The 11222-nt window shown below is 43.5% G+C and overlaps 1 pseudogene; it reads left to right on the top strand.

Moving 5' to 3' along the window:
• The first annotated feature begins 1374 nt into the window (after positions 1–1374).
• LOC121762660 lies at positions 1375–5017 on the top strand (annotated as a pseudogene).
• Positions 5018–11222: the final 6205 nt, after the last annotated feature.

Here is an 11222-nt window from a genome sequence, read left to right as displayed (position 1 = left end):
GGCTGCTGACGTGTCAAACTGCCCAAAAAGTCACAAACTATTCTCATTTTCCGGTTTTTCCCACGAACTAAAAAATTATCCTGCTGACGTGTCCTTTTAAGCTAACGTGGTTGCTGAGAGCGTGATGAGTTTTTACTGACGTGTTAAAATTAAGCTTACTCGTATTTTAGCCTACAAAATCCCAAATTTAGCCTAATTCACCTCCATTTTTACCCTAAATTCATCCCCAAATTCCTTTCACTTCACTCTCAAATCGGTGCCGACGACAATGAGCACGATAGCGGCGAGGGGCTTCTGCGCGCCGGCAGATGAGTCACTTTATGATTTTTTTAAAGCCGCCACGTCGACTGACCGCGACTTCTTCCTGCTCTGCTTCCTATACAGGATATATAATACTCCATCCATCCCAAAATAAGTGAAGCACTTCTTTTTGGCACGAGATTTAAGGAATTCATATTTAAATAGTTAAAGTGGAGAGAATAAAGTATGGGAGAGAGAAAAGTAGAGGAGTAAAGAGAGAATAAAGTAGGTGGAGAATAAAGTAAGAGAGAAATTTTTTTGCTAAAAAGGGAAATGACTTACTTATAGTGGGACATCCCAAAAAGGAATACGAGTCGCTTATCTAGGGACGGAGGAAGTAGCAACAGCAAGAGAAACCGCCCTAAAACAGATCCAATTGCATTTCCCACAATGGCGCGCTAGAGAGCTTCTTCTTCCCTTCACCGCCGCCACTCGTGGCAATAGCCAGAGTTTTGGGCACATGGTGTCAAGAGGCTTCCCACAAAGAGAAGTGTCGAGAAGTTCTTCCTTTGATTTTCCTACAAGGCCTTTTGCAATGGAGTCGTTTAATTTGTTGAAAGATACGTTGAATTGGTCGAGATTTGGGAGCTAGAGTGATTATTTTAAAAAAACAAAATTGAGATTGAAACCATACATTCAAACCAGAAAATTGACTACTTTCGAACAAATAAAAAATCACACATTCAATCAAAATTGACCAAAAATCGATTGTTTGAAATGGAAAAAATTGAAATTGGATTACGACAGAATTCCCGTGAGAAGAAATCGCGATGGGAGAATGTGAAAAGTTCGTGGAAAAAACCGGAAAATAGGAAAAGGTTGTGACTTTTAGGGCTAACGAATTTCCGGCGTTTTCCACGTCAGATTTCAGACATGCCACATGGGATTTTGAGTTGCCGGAAAACACAGGGTCGGGTCGGGTTGGGAAATACCAGCCTAAATGCAAAGTTTGTGACTTTATACGCCAATTTTAAAGCTCGTGGGAAAAATCGGAATTCGGGCAAAGTTAGTGACTTTTAAGGGAGTTATCCCTATTTGAATTCATCCGTTTAAGACTGCCCTCCATCAACTAAATTAAGTATTCCTGATTTTCCTTTTCCAAATCCCAACCCAACGAAAACGATGCCAACAATATCCACCCAACTTCAATTCAATTCCACTACTCAAAAGATGCTACACAAATTCCCGCCGAAGAAGGGGAATTGGAAATCCGCATTTGATCAATCAACAATCTTTTTTGCAGTTTGTTTGATCAATCAATTAATCGTTCAAAATGGACGATGGCTCGGATTGTTTCGGCCGGAGCGGAGAGTTTTTCAATCCGGTGCTGACGATGGGGGCGCAGGTTTCATTCCTGCTTGTCATCTCCCATTTCTTCCAGCTCCTGCTCAAGGCCTTTGGGCCAACCTGCACCCCTCGCGCAAATTCTCGTAAGTATGTCTCTCAAAACAATTGCATTTTTATTTTTCGATCATCTAGGGTTAGGTTTGGGTTTGTGTCTTCCATTTATTAGCACAGCTTTAAATCTGTTTTTCGGTTTGAATGCAGGCAGGATTCGTGCTTGGCCCATCTTGTTTATCACACATAGATAGTGTGAGAACATTCTTTTTTTACAATTCTGCTGAGTACTATGAAACCATGGCACTATATGCTAGGATCATAATCATGTATCTAATCGGGCTCGAGATAGATTTTGCGTATCTAAGGCGCAACTTGCGCGTAGCAACCGTCATTGCCTGTGGAAGCAGTTTTATCTGTACGATATTTGCCATAGCTGTGACCTCTTTCATATACGAAGAGACGGGAGCCCAAGGTTCCACAGTCATGATGACTTTAACACTAGCAATCATCTTATGCAACACGGCCTCGCCTTTCGTGACTTGCTTGGCTCATGACCTTAAGTTTGCGAATTCTGATCTTGGGAGGCTGGCTATATCTTCGTCATTAGTAGCTGATACGTATGCTGTTTTTCTCTTGATTATACTTTCAACGAACAAGCGTGACTTTGGCTTCTCGGATTGGCTTGTCCGGGGAATTCTATATCTTATCATTGTTATAACTGCTATTTTCCTCAACATAAATTTAGCAGATTGGTTGAACAGGAGACAGAGAAACCAAAAGTATCTTAAAAACACCGAGCTTTTTGCTCTTATAGCAGTCTTGTTCGTTGCTGCCACATCTCTTGAGACCATGGGAATCAGCAGCATATTTGCTTGTTTCATTCTCGGTGCACTGTTTCCTAGAGGAGGCAAAGCGGCTCGGACTCTCTTGATTAAACTCTCATATTCAGTCCATAACTTTATGCTACCATTTTACTTTGGCTACAGTGGAGTGGGTTCAGGGCAGATCTCACTCATATAAACAGTTTTCGTTACTTTGCTGTAGTTGCAATTATTATCCTACTCAGCATTGGGGGGGGAAGGTAACTGGCACCAATGTTATCAAATAGCAGATATGGCGGCGCCATGGCGCTATGGCATGGCGTTCTGTGGTGGAAATGCCATAGCAACATGGCGCTGCCATAGCACCGCCATATCCGCCAGTTGACAACATTGCGTGTGTACTGCATTTAGGAATGAGGCATTATGCAAGAAACATGGATGTTAGAGCTGTATTTTATGCTTTATTAATTGTTTTAAGAGTTTTAGATGTTATATTTTTGTTATTTTCCAATTTTTGAATTATGTATAAATAATAAGTATTATTTTATTTATTTAATTATTGACCGCCATATCCGCCATACTAATACGCCATATCCCTGTGGCGGTTTTTAGGCGAACTGCCATAAGCCGCCATACGAGATTGATAACACTGACTGGCACACTCATTGCTTGCTTCCACCTGAAAATTCCAATGAATGAAGGGGTTCTTCTTGCTTTCTTAATGAACTTGAAAGGTCTCGTGGACTTGCTTGCTCTTACCATAGGCGTCGAGGACAAAGTAAGTGTATGAAATTCCTTTATTTATTTTTCAGAGTGTTATTTGATCTTCAAATGAAGAAGATTCTGAAATTGAAATATAAAATGGTTGATGCAGGTCTTGTCCAGCCAACTATTCTGCAACTTGATGACAGCAGCTGTAGTGATCAATTTGTTGATCTGGGGACCCTTGATAGCTTATACGGTAAGAAGAGAGAGTGATATCCTAGGTTATAAGCATATAGATTTCGAAAAGCAATGTCCAGAGAGTGAGTTAAAACTGCTGGCTTGTGTACATAGTCCCCGCCCTGTAGCAACCATGATAGGATTGATTGCAACTTGTAAAGGTCCTGATAGTGTTGCTATTTCTCCTTACCTGATGCACCTAATCGAGCTTCCGGAGAAAAACAAATCAAAGAACCTCTTGTACCATCAGAAGGCAGAAGACGAACTCAGTGATGATGACAATTATGGTGGTAACGACGTGGTGGAGATCAACGAAACAGTAGACATCTTTTGTTCTGAGACTCCGGTAATGATAAGTCAAGCTAAAGTTGTAGCACCTTATGCAACCATGTTTGCTGATGTATGTGAATTTGCTGAGGATGTGAGAGCATCTATCATCATTCTAACTTTCCATAAGCATCAAAGAATTGATGGGAAACTGGAGAGTGGAAAGGAAGGCATAAGGATCACAAATCAAAAGGTCCTCCTTCATGCAAAATGCACGGTTGCCATCCTTATTGATCGCGGCCTCACTGCTGGCTCCATGCATACATCCACCTCTGGTTCGTTGCATCACATTGCTATGCTGTTTTTTGGCGGACAAGATGATCGGGAAGCATTGGGATTCAGTAAACGTCTAGGAATGCATCATCGAATTAGCCTCACCGTGATCAGGTTCCTACACAAGTCGGTGCCAACGGAGCATGTAGGGATCGATGTAGATCACAAGGAGGAGGACGTGTTGATGGCCATACCAAGCCACGAATCAGAAGCCGATGCAGACAACACAGTCTTGACTGACTTCTTCAATAGGTATGTATGTTTGTATTTATACTTCATAGCCACATTGTTTTCTTTTCTGGTTGCTGTTCTAGGCAAAAATGTTCTCGTCTTTGAATATCAGTCATACATGAAAACGTTTAATAGAAGTTTATGACCTCAGTTATTATTAATTTTTTTATATCCAAAACTTTGCAAATTTGTTTAGTTTTTCCCCACACAAAATACTCCAGCTATAAAATGCAAAAGTTGAGTTTATATAGACTACTGTTAACACTAGTTGAATATGAATTTCTTCTTCACATGAAAAATGGGAACAATGTCCCCGAGGGTAGCATGTATACGTCTCACCACACATTATATTTGTAGGTTTGTAACATCAGGTCAGGCGGGATATGTAATGAAGCACGTAGAGAATGGGGGAGGAGACAGCATCGGCTCTAGCCTCTAAGGGACATGGCCGATATGTATACAATGTTCATAGTGGGGAAAGGAAGCAGATGCAACTCGACATTAACAACTGGTATAAGTGACTGGGAAGAATGCCCAGAGCTTGGCAGAGTAGGTGATTTTTTAGCTTCTCCAGATTTTGAACTTTGTGGATCAGTATTAGTTGTGCAACAGCATAGATCAGCCAGTGCTGATGATGATCAATAGGATTCTATATGCCTCTATGTAAAATTGCCGAATATGACTTCTTTTCCCCTTTGTTATTTTTCTTTCATTTTCTCTTAAAGGGAGAGAGAATGAAGGGGTTCTTGTGAATATGAGATAGATTTTCTTCCTTCGCCAAATTCTGATGTTTAACATTGCAACAATGTGATATCCATGTTATCGCATTAACGTTGTTGAGATAATATACATCACTTATGAAAGATATCTGCATTTCTAAGGTCGAAATGCTTTTGCTTCATAGGGAAATCCAATAAATGAGAAAACGATAGTATTTATTTTTTGGTACTTACCAAGGGTATCAATGGGTGGGATAGCTGGACCAAGGATTTAAAGCTCAGCACCTCAATGGGTGGAATAGCTGCCCTAAGAATTTAAAGTTGCTCCAGGGATCGATCCTCTGACCATTTGGATAAGGATGGACGAGTCCCATGCCACTCGACCACACCCCTTAGATTAGAAAAGGATAGTATTTCCGATAAGGGAAGAACTTAAGTCATAGAGAAACGTTGCTCTGTCGACAATCGATGATTCTAGACGGAAAAATAAATAAAGATAAAAGACAATATATTATTTCATTGATTGATTACAGAAGATAACAATAGCTCCTATTTATAACGCTAGTAACTTAACAAACAAGAAAATAAATATCCTAAAGATACGGTAAATCAAAACTAACTAATTAATAAAGATATGAGATATTACTATAGATATACTCATATCAACTTCCCACGGTTGAAATTCACCATGTCAATGAACAAGGAGGCGTCCCAGCTCAGAAATCCGGCTATCAAGAAACATATCATGAAACTCCTTATGCTCATCAATCTTCATCCTCTGACCAATTCCAAATAAAATCACATCTCAAAATCCATGGGTCTTGGGCCCGAGTTTCTCACTTATACAACTCATCAACCTCTTAATCACTCCCATTTGAAACCACATCCTACCATCCCAATTATTCTCGGCTATCGGCAAGGAATACAAGCTACCAACAAGAGGCCCAGGATCCCATATAGATTGTACTCCATTCTCATCTTTCCCACTGAAAGAACTTGGAATACACTTCTTCGACCTCCCAAATTTGTCGATACTCCAGTAGTCACTACTTCTACATGATCCTTTGTGCCTCCTACCAAAGGTAGGGATAGAAAGATATGATCATTAGGCTTCGCCGATTTCAGCTTCTTGACGTTGAAGGCCTGTCCATCTTCCACATCATTAACTCCTGTGATTGCAACCCAAACATCCAGGCTATCTCCCAAGTTTCAATTGTTATCAAACTCTTTTCTTCCCATTCCACTATCTACATCTTTCACAATAAGCTCCTTAGATGCCATCACTAAGGATTCTTTCATTTCATGGACGTTGATAGTCACATAAGAACGACTAAGTTCCATGTCGAACAATACCTCTTCCTCCCCAATTTGATCTCGAATAAGTAATTGATCAATTGCAGTATCATTATAATGAATTTCACAATTGTACCGAATCCTCAATATCTTCGGCAAGGCGGCGGTTCATGGCCTCTAAATTTTAACGATGGTAATCGAGAGAGGCGATGCTCATGTTAGGCGAAAGAAAGGTATTAGATGTTTAGAGAGTAGAAGATGCATATATTGCTTGATGATCAAAAGATGTACAACCTTTACATTATATAGAGTAGGATCTTCTCTATCTATGGTAATGCTATAAATGTAATTGCTCTATTCTTGTACATTGTATAATTGAATCAATCATAGCAATCAATTAAGTATTCTCTGCAATCTTCTCCCTTGGTGGGAATATCTCCTTTGATTTATCTTAACACTCCCCCTCAAGTTGAGAAACGGTATCCCCGATACTCAACTTGCCCAAAATCTTCTTGAAGGCTTTCAGATGGACTGCTTTAGTTAAGATATCTGCTAATTGGTGTTCCGAACGTACAAACGGGAACTCAATGGTACCTGCCTCAAGGTTTTCTTTAATGAAATGTCGGTCGACTTCTACATGTTTAGTTCTGTCATGTTGCACTGGGTTTTCTGAAATGCTGATCGCTGCCTTGTTGTCGCAGAATAGTCGGCTCGTCCGTGTAAGTGGATAGCCAATTTCAGTTAACAACCTCCTTAACCACATGATTTCCATGAGTCCACTCTTGATTCCCCTAAACTCGGCTTCAGCACTAGATAGGGCGACCACCTTCTGTTTCTTGCTTCTCCACGTGACAAGGTTGCCTCCAACGAACGTGAAGTATCCTCTTGTGGACTTTCTATCGACGGGATTACTTGCCCAATCTGCATCTGTGTATCCGTCGACTTCTAGCGTTTCTCTCTTAGCTAGGAATACTCCGTAGCCCACCGTTCCTTTTAGATAACGGACAATCCTCAAGGCTGCTTCCATGTGGTCAACTTGTGGTCGATGCATGAACTGACTCACGATGCCCACCGCATAAGTAATGTCTGGCCGAGTGTGGGATAAGTAGATAAGTTTTCCCACTAGCCGCTGATACCGCTCGCGGTCTGCAAGTGCCGTTCCTTCTTCCATCTTCAAGCCGTGGTTTGGGATCATGGGAGTTTCTGCTGGTTTGCACTCCAATAGGCCTGTTTCTGCCAACAGATCAAGGACATAAGTGTGGGATAAGTAGATAAGTTTTCCCACTAGCCGCTGATACCGCTCGCGGTCTGCAAGTGCCCTTCCTTCTTCCATCTTCAAGCCGTGGTTTGGGATCATGGGAGTTTCTGCTGGTTTGCACTCCAATAGGCCTGTTTCTGCCAACAGATCAAGGACATACTTCTTTTGCCTTAGGAATATTCCATGTCTGGATCTCAACACTTCTATTCCAAGAAAGTACTTCAATGCTCCTAAGTCCTTCATCTCGAATTCCTTGAATAGATTTTCTCGCAGGGTTTGAATTTCTTCACTGTCATCTCCAGTGATGATCATGTCGTCCACATAGATAATTAGGCAAGTGATTTTGTCTCCTCTTTTCTTTGTGAACAATGTATGGTCTGACTGGCTTTGTATAAAACCTTGTCTGGTCATTGCCTGACAGAACCTTCCGAACCACACTCTTGGAGACTGTTTTAGCCCGTACAATGTTTTCCTCAGACGACATACTTGGCCTTCTCCAAATTCTGCTACACATCCCGGTAGTACTTCCATATAGACTTCCTTGTTCTCTTCTAATTCTCCATGGAGGAAGGCATTGGTGACGTCGAACTGGTGTAGGGGCCAGTCTTTGCAGGCTGCAACGGCCAAAAGTGTTCGGACGGTGTTGAGTTTTGCGACTGGAGAGAAGGTCTCTTCATAGTCTATCCCATACACTTGCGTGTACCCTTTTGCTACAAGTCTCGCCTTATACCTCTCGATTGAACCATCAGCTCTCCTTTTGATCGTGAAAATCCATCTACATCCAACCGGCTTCTTCCCATCAGGCAGTGCGCATTTTTCCCTTGTTTTATTCTTGATGAGGGCATCTACCTCCTTCTTCATAGCTTCTTGCCAGTGCCTATGTTTTGATGCCTCTTCAAATGATTGAGGGATTTCTTCTTCGTCATACAGGGCGGCCTCAAATGCTGGGGCCATTTCGGACAGTTGTCCCTGTGTTGTATTTTCTGTTTTTCTGGGGCTCTAAAGTGGATATTTCCAGAATTTTGGGGTCAGGTTGTAATTTGTGGAAAATCTGGGGTGTTTGGCGAGAGTATATTTTGGCTCGGGGGTCAGTTTGTATTTTAGGAGGATCTGGGGTTTCAGAGCGGGATTTAGGAAAAGTTGGGGGGGTTGGTTTGGCATTTAGGGAAGTTGGTTGAATGTAAATTGGGTGAGGCCCAATTTCGTCGAGCCCTAGCCCTCTCCATCTCCGGAACCCTAGCCATCGTTGGGTCCTCTCTAGTGGGGGCCCGAGCCTTTGTTGTCCGGTCGTCGATGGGTGTCCCTGTACCTTCAGACCATCTCTTTGTCGTCGACGCAGAGGCGATGGCTATCTCCTCCGGTGTAGCCTTGCCTTTGTCGTTGATTCCTCCGTCTTCCACTGTAGGACCGAAGCCGCCCGCCGAGGTGTCGGCGTAGGTGGCTCGGTCTCCGATTGTCACAACCGCCGCCGCTCTCCCGCCGCCCCCACCGTTATTGCGGTTATTCTTCTGTTGTCGAGACTTCTTCATCTCGTCCCACCACTCTGGAAATCCGTGGAGGTGAAAGCATGTATCTTTTGTGTGCTTTTTACCCCCACAGTGGCTGCAAAATAGCTTGCTCTTGTCTTCAGTTTCTCGTCGGTAGGGTTTCGCCGGTGGAGGTGGGTGTCCAATGCTCTGGGTTGAGTGTCGGTTTCGGTCCACTGCGGCGAGGCCGACGCCAATTCCAGGGTCCTTTGTATCTGATTTCAGTAGCATTTCATTAACTGCCTCTCGTCTGACCATTCCGTAAGCTTTCTTGGCTGTTGGAGTCGGATCCATGTTTAGGATCTCCCGTTTAATTTTATCATATCGGTCGTCGAGGGCGCATAGGAACTGGTAGAGTCGGTGGCGTTGGTTGATCTGATTATACTTGTCGATTGATGAAGGGGTGTCCATCGGGTTGGGATCTCTGCTGTCAATAGATATCCATATGTCTTGGAACTTTTGCCATAAATTTTCTAATGACAAGGTTCCTTGTTTCATCCCGTATGCTTGTCGATGCAGGTCCGCAATTTGGAATGGATCGGAGCCGCTTCCATACGTGATGGCCAAGTTTTCCCACAAATCTTGAGCCGTCTCGTATTGGGATACCTCGTTTACGAGGCTGGGATCTATGCTGTTGATGATCCAACTGAAGCAGCAGTGATCCCTTTGTATCCATCGGGCGTAGTTCGGGTCAGTCGGAAGGGGGGGGGGGCTCGACACTCCAGAGATGTGAGAAATCAGGCCCTTCCCCCCGATGGCTCTCTGCACCAGTTTCGCCCATAGGGGATAGTTTTCCCCATTGAGCTTGGTTTGTACATGTATCTCGCCCAGTGATTCTGGCTGGGGATCGATTTTTGGTGGTTGTTTTGGAGACTCTTGAGACATATTCAGTCTCATAAGTTCTGCAAACTGTTCTGCAGATAGAATTATGGGTTGGTTTGTGATTTGGAAGGCTTTGGGTTCGGATTCTGACATTTTCTTTGCTGGTTTGCAGGGCTAAACAAAAAAAAGGTCGGGGAAGGTATACGAGACTATGATGAGATTGTTCTGAGTCTCGCTTCCGGATCAACCTGCTCTGATACCATCTTAACAATGGTAATCGAGAGAGGCGATGCTCATGTTAGGAGAAAGAAAGGTATTAGATGTTTAGAGAGTAGAAGATGCGTCTATTGCTTGATGATCAAAAGATGTACAACCTTTACATTATATAGAGTATGATCTTCTCTATCTATGGTAATGCTATAAATGTAATTGCTCTATTCTTGTACATTGTATAATTGAATCAATCATAACAATCAATTAAGTATTCTCTGCAATCTTCTCCCTTGGTGGGAATATCTCCTTTGATTTATCTTGACACTAAACGTGTCACAAATATGGCGAGGGTTGCCAACAGACGGTCGAGTATCGCCGCAGTAGGGTCCAGCGATTGCTCATCCGCAAGCGCTGGCATATTGGATCACGCTCCGTATCCTTCGTTCGAGCAAGCTCGGGGTTGGGCGGTTCCCAAGCAGGGAGCTGCCACGCCTGTGGTTGGTCCCAGCAAGTAGGTGGCTGTCCAAATGGCGGGATCGTGTACTGCAGTGGACGGGATCGGTGTCCTGTAAGGTGGTGCCGGGTCAGGTGGCGGATAGTAATCGATGCACGGGGGCTGATATTCTGGTTGGAGATTCTCCGATGGACCAAGGGAGGCAGGCATAACATGTTTCAACGTACCGAAGTCCGAAAATTTGTATGAGGACACACCATATGGGGGATCCGGGTAGGGTTGTGGCGGAGGTCGCTTGTCATCCAAACGACGGTAAGTTATATCATGGTGTGTCTTAATTTTGCTCTTAGCAGCATAAAACCCATCCAGTTGGGTGTTAATTGGGTCCGGCTGTTCATAGGGTGGAATAACTGGAGGATTGTGGCTGTCGGGAGGGTCCCAGCAAGTTGCATGTTGCGGTTAGACCAACTGCGATGTCTGGTTCAACTGACCTTAAGGCGGGGCTGGAATAGGGTGAGGCGGCGGCGCGGTGGCGTAATCAAGAGGGCTCAGATGCTGCGCTGATATGCCAATCCAGGAGCTGTTCACGGTGGTCGGCTCCAGCGTTGTTGACGGGCGTGCGGTACAGCCACTCCGGCTGTTGGTATGACCTATCATGGTGGAAGAATTGGAGATGGTGATAGTCGGCGTAGTTGTAGGACA

Source organism: Salvia splendens, chromosome 13 (genome assembly GCF_004379255.2).
Source record: "Salvia splendens isolate huo1 chromosome 13, SspV2, whole genome shotgun sequence".
NCBI lineage: Eukaryota > Viridiplantae > Streptophyta > Magnoliopsida > Lamiales > Lamiaceae > Salvia > Salvia splendens.
This window is presented reverse-complemented; position numbering and strand designations above follow the sequence as displayed.